Source organism: Acanthaster planci, linkage group LG01, assembly GCF_054643075.1.
Source record: "Acanthaster planci isolate LZ-2023a linkage group LG01, COTS_SCS, whole genome shotgun sequence".
NCBI classification, from domain to species: domain Eukaryota; kingdom Metazoa; phylum Echinodermata; class Asteroidea; order Valvatida; family Acanthasteridae; genus Acanthaster; species Acanthaster planci.
The window spans coordinates 19,508,310-19,519,178 of record NC_141777.1 but is presented as its reverse complement, the minus strand read 5'-3'; positions in this window follow the sequence as shown (position 1 = coordinate 19,519,178).

Genomic DNA, 10,869 nt, shown 5'->3' with positions numbered 1-10,869 from the left:
GAAGTACTTTGGCATTTTAAGGCACATGCATAAAGGTAAGATTACAAAGCAACACGACTTCAGACCATCACTGTTTGATTAAAATTAACTTTTTAGGACAAAAGTACTCAGAAAGTACTCGGCCGAGTACTTTCCGAATACTTTTCTCCTTAAAACTTAAATTTTACACAACTGGGAGTGTCTGAATTCTAACATTTATTTTGTAATCTTACCTTTGCACATTTACCATCAAATGCCTGTGCACTCTGGCTTTATTCCCTCTTACCCAGTTCAGTATTTTGCGGAGAACGTTGGTACTCGGAAAGTACTCGACTACAATATTGCTAACACTGCAATGGGGGCCTGCATCCCAACAGTTTGCACAACATCGATGTAAACTGTTTATCTGATTGGATCTGATACAAAACTTGATCCAGCGGCGTAGAAAACAACAACAACAACAACAACAACAACAATAACTTTAGGTAATATGGCAATAAACGCGGATGTATGCAGGCATGTATGCGCGCGAGGAGAGTTGGTAAAACGTTTTCTATGGTGATGCCTCTTGCAAAAGGCTGCACCGCATATGGAAATATATGTAACACGTAACTTGCCTGTCGAAAAACTTGAGATGTGTTACCGTGTGTAGATGTACAGTACTGACTTAGCACCGACTGAAACTTGGCTCTCTCTCTTGGTAATAAAATGACACAAACTTTTGATGGAATACTGGACTCTAGTATGGAGTAAATTAGATGGAATTAAGTAGGATAATGCATAGTATCTCTTGAAGTGCCATGGATTTTAGGATTCCACATTCGGAGTCCTCTTATCATACGATTTTCAAGAGAATGTTCCAGACATAGAAATGCCCAAGGGCTGAATGGGGGGGGGACCGGGGCTATTCCCCGCCCCCCAGAAAAAAGAAGTTTTTTGTTTTGATCACTGTAGATATTGAGTGTTGCTTTGTTTGGACATAATTTTTGACTAGTGCAATCAGTTAATGTAAAAGTGCACCCGGGACGCTGCTTACTTGTCCTGACCCTCTGTCTGGCCTCGGGATGATAATGCGTAATATCTCCTTATAAAGGCTGCCACAGCTTTTATGATTCCATACTCGGAGTCTTCTAATATTCAAGGGACGGTTTAAAACCAGCAATGTCGCCAGCTACAAGCATTAAGGGGATCCACAGTATCAGCTGAGGGGGGGGAGTCACATCACAGGAACAAAACATATTTTTCATGCTTATTTATTCCAGTACTTTTGCACGGATATATACTTACGATGTGCCATCGTCAGTCTGAGAGTAGAACGTAATGAAGGGTAGATTCATCTATGGATTCTATGATAATTTACACGCTTAGTTTACATGCTTAGTTTGGAGAAAAGGCAAATTGAGACCAGTGTGAGGCAGGTCCAGCCTCTGGCCTGCTGAGGCTTTACAGGAATTGTTTACAGCGCCTCCTATAATCATGATAGATGGCAGGATAGGCCGCTTCCCTTCAAAGTGTAGACTTGATTCAAGCCGGATCACTAATAGGCTGAGTGAATAATATTGCTCCAACAAAAAAGTGCGCTGCCCGCTGCAGTGCGTGCGGCCCGGGCAGGGCTTCACACCAAGACCCGTCGTTATTCGAACATGTCCCCACGAACCTCCCAAGGTCGCGGGACATTTAAGTCGCTCGGGACACCGGCGTGCAGGTGGCGAATGGAGAAACTGCTCAGCGGAGCTGTGAAGCCATTTGAATCGTTGCTGTTCCGTTTTCTTGAGCTCATCGCCTGCTCAATTCAGAGTATGTGACGTTCGTGCTTATCAATTAAGTCTCACACTTGGGAGAAGGGGTTCATCTATGTATTTAATCTTGTCTTCTTTCTAGTCTCGTAATGAAGGGTGCATGCTTACGTGATCCGCCTATTATAATAATCAGACTGTCCATTTGTCATGTTGTCTGCCGTTTTATCTCTCTTCACGTAACGTATCGCACTGTCCTACAGAATATCAGGTACACATACCTAATCTTGACGCGTTAGACACTATTTTCTTGGGCTTTCAAAAGTTGTCTGTATTCGCACAGTGTTCAGCAAAACGGTTACCAAAATGACAATAGCAATAATTGCTTGATTGTTTTGCTCACCCACTGTTACCATAACTCAAGAATATTGAGAAAGGGCAGAGTTTTTCTCCATCCATATTCTCAAACTTCAGAGTTCCCTGTTGTTCATACTGTACGGAAGTTTCTGGCATCGCTGTATACCTCCAAGTGTTGTGCGACCTCGTGGTCGCCTGAATAAGAGGGGGATCCCCGGGCGATCTTGAACACATTATCGTCACGTCCTTGCGAGATTTGCGTCCCGCAAACAGCTTGGGCCTAGTATGTAGGTTGATGCCGCGTCCGTGGAGGCTAGCACTTCCTTTTTCAGGGGCTTGTTTTGCTGTTTCTTAGGATAACATTGGTGTCTCCAGGTTTGTGGTGTGGATGTAAAATGGAGAATACTTTTGAAAGGATTAGTTCTTTCAGTGTTAGTACCAGTTGTGAAGTGCTATGGGCCTCGAGTTGGACCAAGAGAGGGCGCTATTTTCTTGGCAACGGCGGCTCCTTTGGTCGGAACTGAACATGAACGACTATGAAATTCAGGCGACACGGTCACATCGCTACCAACAAAAATGAACACTCCCAACCAATGTGGTTCTTTTCAACCAATGAGGGGCGCTTCTGCTCATTTACATAGTGTTCAGTTACATAATGTTGGTGAATCACCGTTGGATACACCGTCATTCACTTTTCATTTTTATTCCGACCCCTGAAGACACTCAGTATGCTGACGGCATCATCTCCTTGCTACTTATCCTTGTATGAATACATATGTACAGTGCATTACCTCTTTGTATTCTGTTGGTAAAAGAAATCAAGTCGCGACACACCCTTCTTTCCTTTTCTAAAATTAACTTCTGCCAGCCATAAGGAAAAGGTTATGGAAAAGACCATGACAGTAGTCGTGCGTTGTCATGAAAAAAGGACCAAAACTGAAATATAAGCCATTTTCAGATGCGTACAGAGAGTAAAATGAATGCTTCGTAAAAGTGAACCACATAAATTCAGTTTAAATCAGTCAGAAAAAGGATGCGCGTATTCTTTTATAGAGACAACAACTGTGTACCGAAAACAAGCCTCTTAATTACTCGTGAGCCTCACGCAGTAAGAAATAAATGCTCGCTGTGAGCCTGAAGTTCCACCAGTGTTCGTATGTCGCCCCATCGCCCGAAAAGGTCGCTGGGAAGGGCTGATGGCTTTGCCCTGTGATTGGCTACATTGTGCACGATCTGTGACCGCGAGGTCAACACTTCCTGTAAGAGAAGCGTTATTTCATTTTTTTGGTTCGCCAATGGCAATGCTTTGGCATGGGCAATATGAGAAAAACATGGCCGTGTTACAATCACAGTGTGATAATCTTCTCACTAAAGATCGTTGATCACGTGTCTTTAGGCGATATACTTCAATTCATAGGTTATCGTGATCAATTTTGGATGAGCAAATAAAGTGTAGTGCGAATATGCGGAAGAAAAAGAAAACAAATATCGAATCGATAACCGCCGCCTAGCAGAAATTTAACCACAATGCTCTGCACGTCGTTAGCGTTGACCCGTGTGACGTATTTCCTTCACTAAAATCTGTGTAAGGCCATCAGCCTTTCCCAACGCCCTGTTTGGGCGCTCGGCGACGAGCGAAGTTCCATGGAAGAATTAATATTTCAAAGTTGCCTGTCACAGGTTGATGGGGTGGGGTGCCGCGGAGGGTGAACTACCCTAAGTCTCAGGCCCAGAACTCAGCGCAAAATGTTCTCATAAGAAACTAACGAATAAACCGGGTAACCACAGCATGGAGCCAGTTTAAGGAACGATAAGGAAATGGTGGCAAAACTCCACGGACGGTGAGCAATGCAGGATTACATGATTAACCCTCATTTGAACCAGTGGTCTAGACTGGACGGCCTTTCCATCCAATTAATCACGAACAAATCGAGCTAGGAATGACGACTGGGTGTGTGGTGAACGCCCAACGCTAAACGACCACTGCGCTGTGAATCGGCGAGGCCGGCGCAGAGTGATGAACTCATGCGGGACATGACGAAGCAAGTTATATATCAATCTTGATGTGTAAACGGTCCGCTTCTCTATACGAGGGCAAAAAGAATGGGCATGAATAGGCGTTGGAGTTGAAATGCACTTACAAATCTGAGACAGTTGATCCTATTCCTATTTGCCGTCACATGACTGTTCACAAAATGATGGACTCCAGAGCCAAAGTGGACTCTGAACCATTGACAGGCACGTGTACATGTTTACTTTTGCATTCTGTACATGAGATGACGTCACAATTTCGAAAATCATAGATTTTAATCAATGGAGCTACGTGGTTCCGTTGGACGTGGGTAGATTTTAAAGCTCAGGGGAATTCGGGGTACTGATTAATGGTTATCAATCAAGCCATCTTTTTTAATGAAGATGCTGACAGAAGATGTAACAAACTTCATCTTCTTGCCTGAGCTTAAACAGTTCATGGAAATTAGCATCTGCTGTGCCCAATCTATAGCACCACGGTTTCAAATGTATTTATTGTAACTCAAGAAGCTCAAAATGTTCCAGCGAAAGTGGATGGGCTTTGAAGCTCAGGGGAACCATTTTTATAAATGCATTGCGATATGGGCGATTCACAATAGTGCGCCTCCAAGAGTTTGCAACGAGTTGGCCAAACACAACGGGCGATATCTTTCGCCCTTTTCCAAACGCGTATTGGGTCGATAGATTTTGTGCATCGTGATTGGCCGACGCGTTGCAAACTCTTGGTGTTGCACTATTTTGAATCGCCCGTATTTTAAACAAAGTTATAGAGTACCGAAGTGTGACGTCACTTTGAACTGAGTACGTGTGCGTGTTGGTTCACGCGTTGGTTCTCGCTCTAATGCCTTTTACGCACACACTCGTACGCCTGACGTAGTCACTTCGGTACTCTGTAGGTGGGAACTTAAGAGGATGATGTGCAACGCACACCCACATCATGTACAGCTCTACCTCCCAGTTTGAGAATAAGTATCCCGAGAGTATTGAAGGCAACTGGTAAAGTTTGTAAAACTTTCGCTGAATATTGGTAAAAATGCCAACAAATAAAGGTGGAATTGGTTTTGAGCAGGGAACGAGAAATTATCCAAGCTTCCCTTGAACACCGTGAATGTTGGCAACGGCATTTATCAGCATATGATCAACATTTGTGTAGATCTAGAATCATAAAGGTCGCCGCTTAACGAATTGGTGTATAAAGTTAATCCAGAAGGTTCACAATTGATTTTCAGCGCGATAAAAATGGAACTGTTTAGCCTAGTTGCGTCGCCAAAAGTATAGTATCAATCACGCAGCAAAAGTCAATCAGTTCGTGTCGGAACTTACCAGAGCCCCAGGGGTGGGCCAGGGCCTTTCTAACTCTCATTGGCCACCTTTACCCCCCTGGGGATTTGTGGGTGATCAAGTTCAGCACTGGCCAATTTGTATCATTTTGTAGGCCGTCTTCCGCGGAGATCCGCCGCGTGGCCTGCGTGCGTGGCAGCCTGACGCGGGTTTAACATACTCCATTACGCTCCCCGGCCATCGGTGCTGTTTCCGCCAATTTTAACAGAGCTATTTTTCTTTTCCCTCCACCTGTATCTCTGTTTCGTGCATCGGACGGTTTTAATAAAAGCCAAAAGAGGTGTCAGTTTAGTAACAGTCTGGCACTGAGGCATAGAACAGCTCAATCAGAGGCGACTTCGAAAAGTTATGGACGCTCGCTTCTAGTGCAGGGGCAGTCGCCATGGAAACCGTCCAACGGAATCGCGCAACACGTCAAACTTGAGCTCCTCGCATGTCCGTCAGACCCGTTTGAGTAACCTAAGCCTATTAGGCTGGTGTGCCATTCTGAAGGAACTCCGGAATGCCTCTAAAATTATGTCCCCCATAAGCCACACCCCTTTCAACACATACTGGGCCGACGCGGCAAATGGGAATCGTCACTTCCGTCTGTTTTTGATCACATTTTAAATCCAAACGAAAGCCGGATCTCGCTGATTCCCATGCATGCAACACGATTATTCGTGCCTGCACGATAATCGATCTACACGTCGAGGGTCATGCACACTGTTTGATGATGATAAGCTGTATTTTACCATTTGTTTCTGTTCGCAGGCCCTGGTTTGTTTGACCCCAATGGCACACAGTACAAGCCTAATAGTTCTGGTGTCATCACAGGTTAAAGCTAAGATTTTTTTCAAAATCCTTGTTGGCCTTGAATGAATTTGAAAGGGAAAATAGTGTGAAGCTGCATTGAGATATCTTTAAAAAAAAAGGTGCAGCGCTACATGGAAAGGAAAGCTTACACAAAAACTATACTGAATAAAACTTCGACCTTTTGAGCTCATCCAGAATATTATCCCCTGAGCCCCTTGAACTTTGCAATTTTCTCCGGAGACTTTTTATCCTATGCCTGTGGCCTGTTGCTCCCTTCGCATTTAAACGGAAGTTGAAGTTTCCCCAGATTTAGGATGTTGAATTTGTTTTCTTATTTGCATCCATGTGTGTGGGCGTGCTGGACATCGTCATGATGCACTGCTAGTCAACTCACAGTCTTCCTTGGCCATGTTTTAAACAATCCAGATGCTCAAAAACTCCTTCGTGTGTTTCACGTCTGCGATCCTGCACCCCCTTTTTTACCTCACGTGGTTTTTGTGTAAAAAAAAAAAATAATAAAATGTCGGCGTCAAGGAAGGCACGGAGACATGTCAGTCAGTGCAAGTATTAATGTAATCGCCATTCTATCACCACCAGTGTCTCGTGGTCCGGCCGCCGCCCCTGCCTCGAGTGAAACGCCATGTGAAGAGTGGGGACAGTTTCCTAGACGTAGCGACAGGTATGCACCGGAGCGTGGATGCCAGGCTGCAAGGGCTGTTATAATAGAGTTCAACGGCTGCATGCAGTGGGTCTTTAATTGTTTCAAGAGACACTGCTGTTGGGAGAAATTATCGGGAACTTTATGAACAAAGGGTGGCAGCAAAGATGGTCACTTTCAAAGTTGTATGTATAGAGTAGCGCCAACTTCAGACTTTGGAACCACCGTGGCTGTTCTTTATGTGTGCAAACTAGTATGCAGTTGTTGTGTGCTTATACGGCCGTTTCACAGTACTACGCCACCAAGAGTTTGCAACGCGTTGGCGAATCACAGTGCGCGAAATTTGTCAACCCAATGCGCGTTTGGAAAGGGTCGACAAATTTCGCGCGTAATGATTGGCCAATGTGTTGTAAACTCTTGGTGGCACGCTATTGTGAATCGCCCGTATTGTACATGTGCATCGGAGCATAATCCACCATGTTGGTTCCAACAATTGAGACACTCATGTCGATCTCCCCGTCCACGGTCAAGACTGGACGTCTGGCGTAGCACCGGGACACAAGCACCGGGCATTTGCATTCAAGTTTAACCAAACAAAATTCTTATTAAAATTTTCAGTTCTTGAGTGAGCATTGTGTTAAATTATGAAACCAAAATTCTTCCCAGGGGATTCCATAAATTGGGGGAACTGAAGCAGACGATTCTCGAGATGGCCATGACGCGGTGATGTCACTGCCAGACACGCCAACTTCCGGCCGAGGGGGGAGAAGCTTCGAGGGACAAAAGGATACCGTTATCATTATGCAAAAGATTGCTAAATTGTAATTGGCTTTGACCGGGCTTCACTCCCCCCAGGCGGCACTTCCCAGCGGATGTGTTGTCTGGGAGGGGGTGTGACCCCTTCATGACCCGATTTTTTTTTACATGTGGGGTCAGTCCAGGCTTGGGTTGAATGAAGCATCAGTCGAGGCCGGACGGGCTGTGAAACTGCACAAAGTCTTGAGCGGTCCCTATTGGCGTATAGATACAGTCAAAGATGGGTCCACCCTATTCTGCAGACGGCCTAGTGCACTGCTACAGAGGTTCATGTACTGGTCTTGAGGTTTACAGGATCCAGGTAATGAAAAAAGCACTTTTTCCACTTGAAAAAATGTCCAAGTTTTTTTCCGGACGGGTGAGGGCGCTGTTGAGGTGATGCAAATCAGGGAAGTCACTGTTCAAAGTTTGAACTCCAAATTTACTCTGAAAATATCTGAACAATGTTGCACACGCTGACTTATTGCCGTATATACTTACACAATAATAAATTGCAAAAGAAATGGATACATACTACAGCAAAATATAAGAAATTTCAGGAGTTCAGTGCCTGGGATGACATCACAGCTTAGTTCATGAATATGCAACTGTCAGTTGCATTAAAAACTCCAAAGGCTTGAAAAGACAGATCAGAATATCAAACGGGCTGTATTTAACTGCATGGTCCTTTTAACATCGACGATTTAGCATCATTCTTTCCCCCCAGATCTCGATTTGGACTGCGACTTTGGCCTGAGGCTTCAATGTTTCTTGGATCTTGTCTCCCCGAAATGAGAACTTCCTTATTGCAGCTCCATGTTATGTTTTCCTGCAGAAACATTAACATGACATGGCCCGACATTAACGTCAAACCAAAATTTTGCATTTGGTTGTATTCCGTCTCGGAATTCCGTCGGACGAGGCCTGACACGAAGCAAGGAACTGGAAAACGCCCTGTCGCAGTTCAAGCCCGATATCCACCCTCTCCAGCCCCCAACCAGCCTGCGCTCTTAACTTCTTGCGACCAGTTTTCCCCAATAGATGCTTCAGCCTCAAATTAGCAGTAGTTTGCACACCCTTCTCTAAAATTTTACCTGGATTTGGTTTAAAAAAACCAGGTCCACGAAAAATCAGCCCCCTCCAATTATTTCTATGTCCATGCTTCCACTTGAATATCTCTGATACTGCGCCTGCCCCCAGGGCACTCCTCAGATACATTTCCTTCATTGCCGAAACTGTAGTCGATGTTTTTAATCACTACATACGCAGAAACAAACCAGGGGAGATTAAAGTGTGCTAGACAAGGAAGGAGGCACTCACCGGCAGAACCGAGGGGGCACAGCGGGGCCAACCACTAAAGAATGAGCCATTTCATTTTAATTGAGAGAAAGGCATTTTTGTCGATTTAAGTTCCCTTCTTTCCAAAGCGTGTAAAAAGTTGTACCTCCAGTAAAGTCATAAACGCTTTTTTAAATTCAAATTTCTGGTGTATTGGCCGTCCTCCAAAGAGAAAACTACCCCTCCCCCAACCAAATTTAATTTTAGATCCGTCCAAATAGTACAACACAGCCTATAAAAGGCGCTCCACGGGCAAGCAAACTGTCATTAACAATTGTCACGGACGTATAAGTTAGATCGACATGTTTGTTTGGCATCCATTGTTGGCGCCTTACTCAAGGTAATGCAGACGTTTCTCGTAGAAATAAGGCGCCATGAGTTATCATTTACAAACCGTCTTAGAGGTCAAGACTTTCTGAGATGGACTTGTTTAATTGCACCTTTGCTTCCGGTGTACAAATTTTAAAAACTTATTTTAAAAATGTCCCAGTGGCCTTCGAGCTTGCATTTGCACGAGCAAAGCATTTCTGTCATTCAACGCATGTAATGTGTTTAACGCTACTTCATACAGAATTTCGGTTCATACAAAATTACCAACCAATACGAATTGGGTGCCGTTGGCGGCATCCACTCAGCAATTTCCCATCAGGTAATTGAAGAAAGGAACCAACATGCACTTAATCAAAATTATTCCATGCAAGTTCTTTCTTCGTGACCCTTTCAAAACACCGTAAATCACTAACTGGTCAAATGTTAAGCTTCAAAACTGCTTTGCTTAATCACGAGTGTCTGCTTGAAATGTGGGGACGGCCCGTCGGCAAATTTCACGAGATTGATGATGCTCTGATTCCCAGACCTGACACTGACGTGACCTCCCCCTTCCTTTCTCCTTGTCCCTTCTTGCCGACAACACCGTGATTTTGTCGACAAACGTGGCTAATGGGCGATGTGACACTTATCAAGCCACGCCCGGGCGCTTAACGAAAATCTGAGCGACATCATCATAATCTATTTTTTTTTTCTGCAACAAACTTTCAACAACAGTGCTTAATCTCTTCCCCCACGCTCAGCGGTTGGTTCATCAGTTCAGCGGTGCTATAATTACACATCCAGGGTAAAAGATCGTTGGCGTACTATGAGCGCTCATTACCCGCGAGAGGCTGCGAAAGCCTGGGAAACCTGCCAAACTTCACCTCTGCGTGGACAGGCACCGAAATATTTTTTCTATTTAAAGGGAAAAAAATGTATTTCCATCTTATCGTCAAAAGGGTCCCTGACTTTTCTCCTCTGCTTATTAAGATAAGATGGCGGCTTGTTATTTTGATGCCAGCTGTCCATTGAATGAAAGAAAGAAAGAAAAAGAGCAATTGACTCGATTGGGAAATGCATTCTTCCCGTCTTGAGTGGCATCAATGACCTCCAGGCCGCACTTAAGATGTAAAATCGGGAGTCAGTCAAAGTTTTGTTGCACGCCATCAGCACATGAGGCAAGGGAGGGGGTGAAGGCGCAGAAGGGACTTAAGAAGAGATAATGGAATGAAAGGGGGGAGAGTGGATCGCTAATCTTGAAACCATGTCGAGTCACGCATTCACTAGAGCAATTTGAGCCGGTCTACCGTGAATGTGGGTGTGTTGCAGAAACGTTTCCCGCCATATCCCTGTACTCCTGGCCGGGAGGATATCCAGCGGTCTGCAGCTGTCCCTGCGCAGGGCCCGCGTAATGAAAACATCCTCCTGGAAATCATTCCCCCCCACTTTTTTTCAGTCCTGTGAGGATTGCAGCCGGCCGTGGAATGAGCGTCGCTGTTTACAAGCCATCAAGGAAGAATGGCTAGCAAG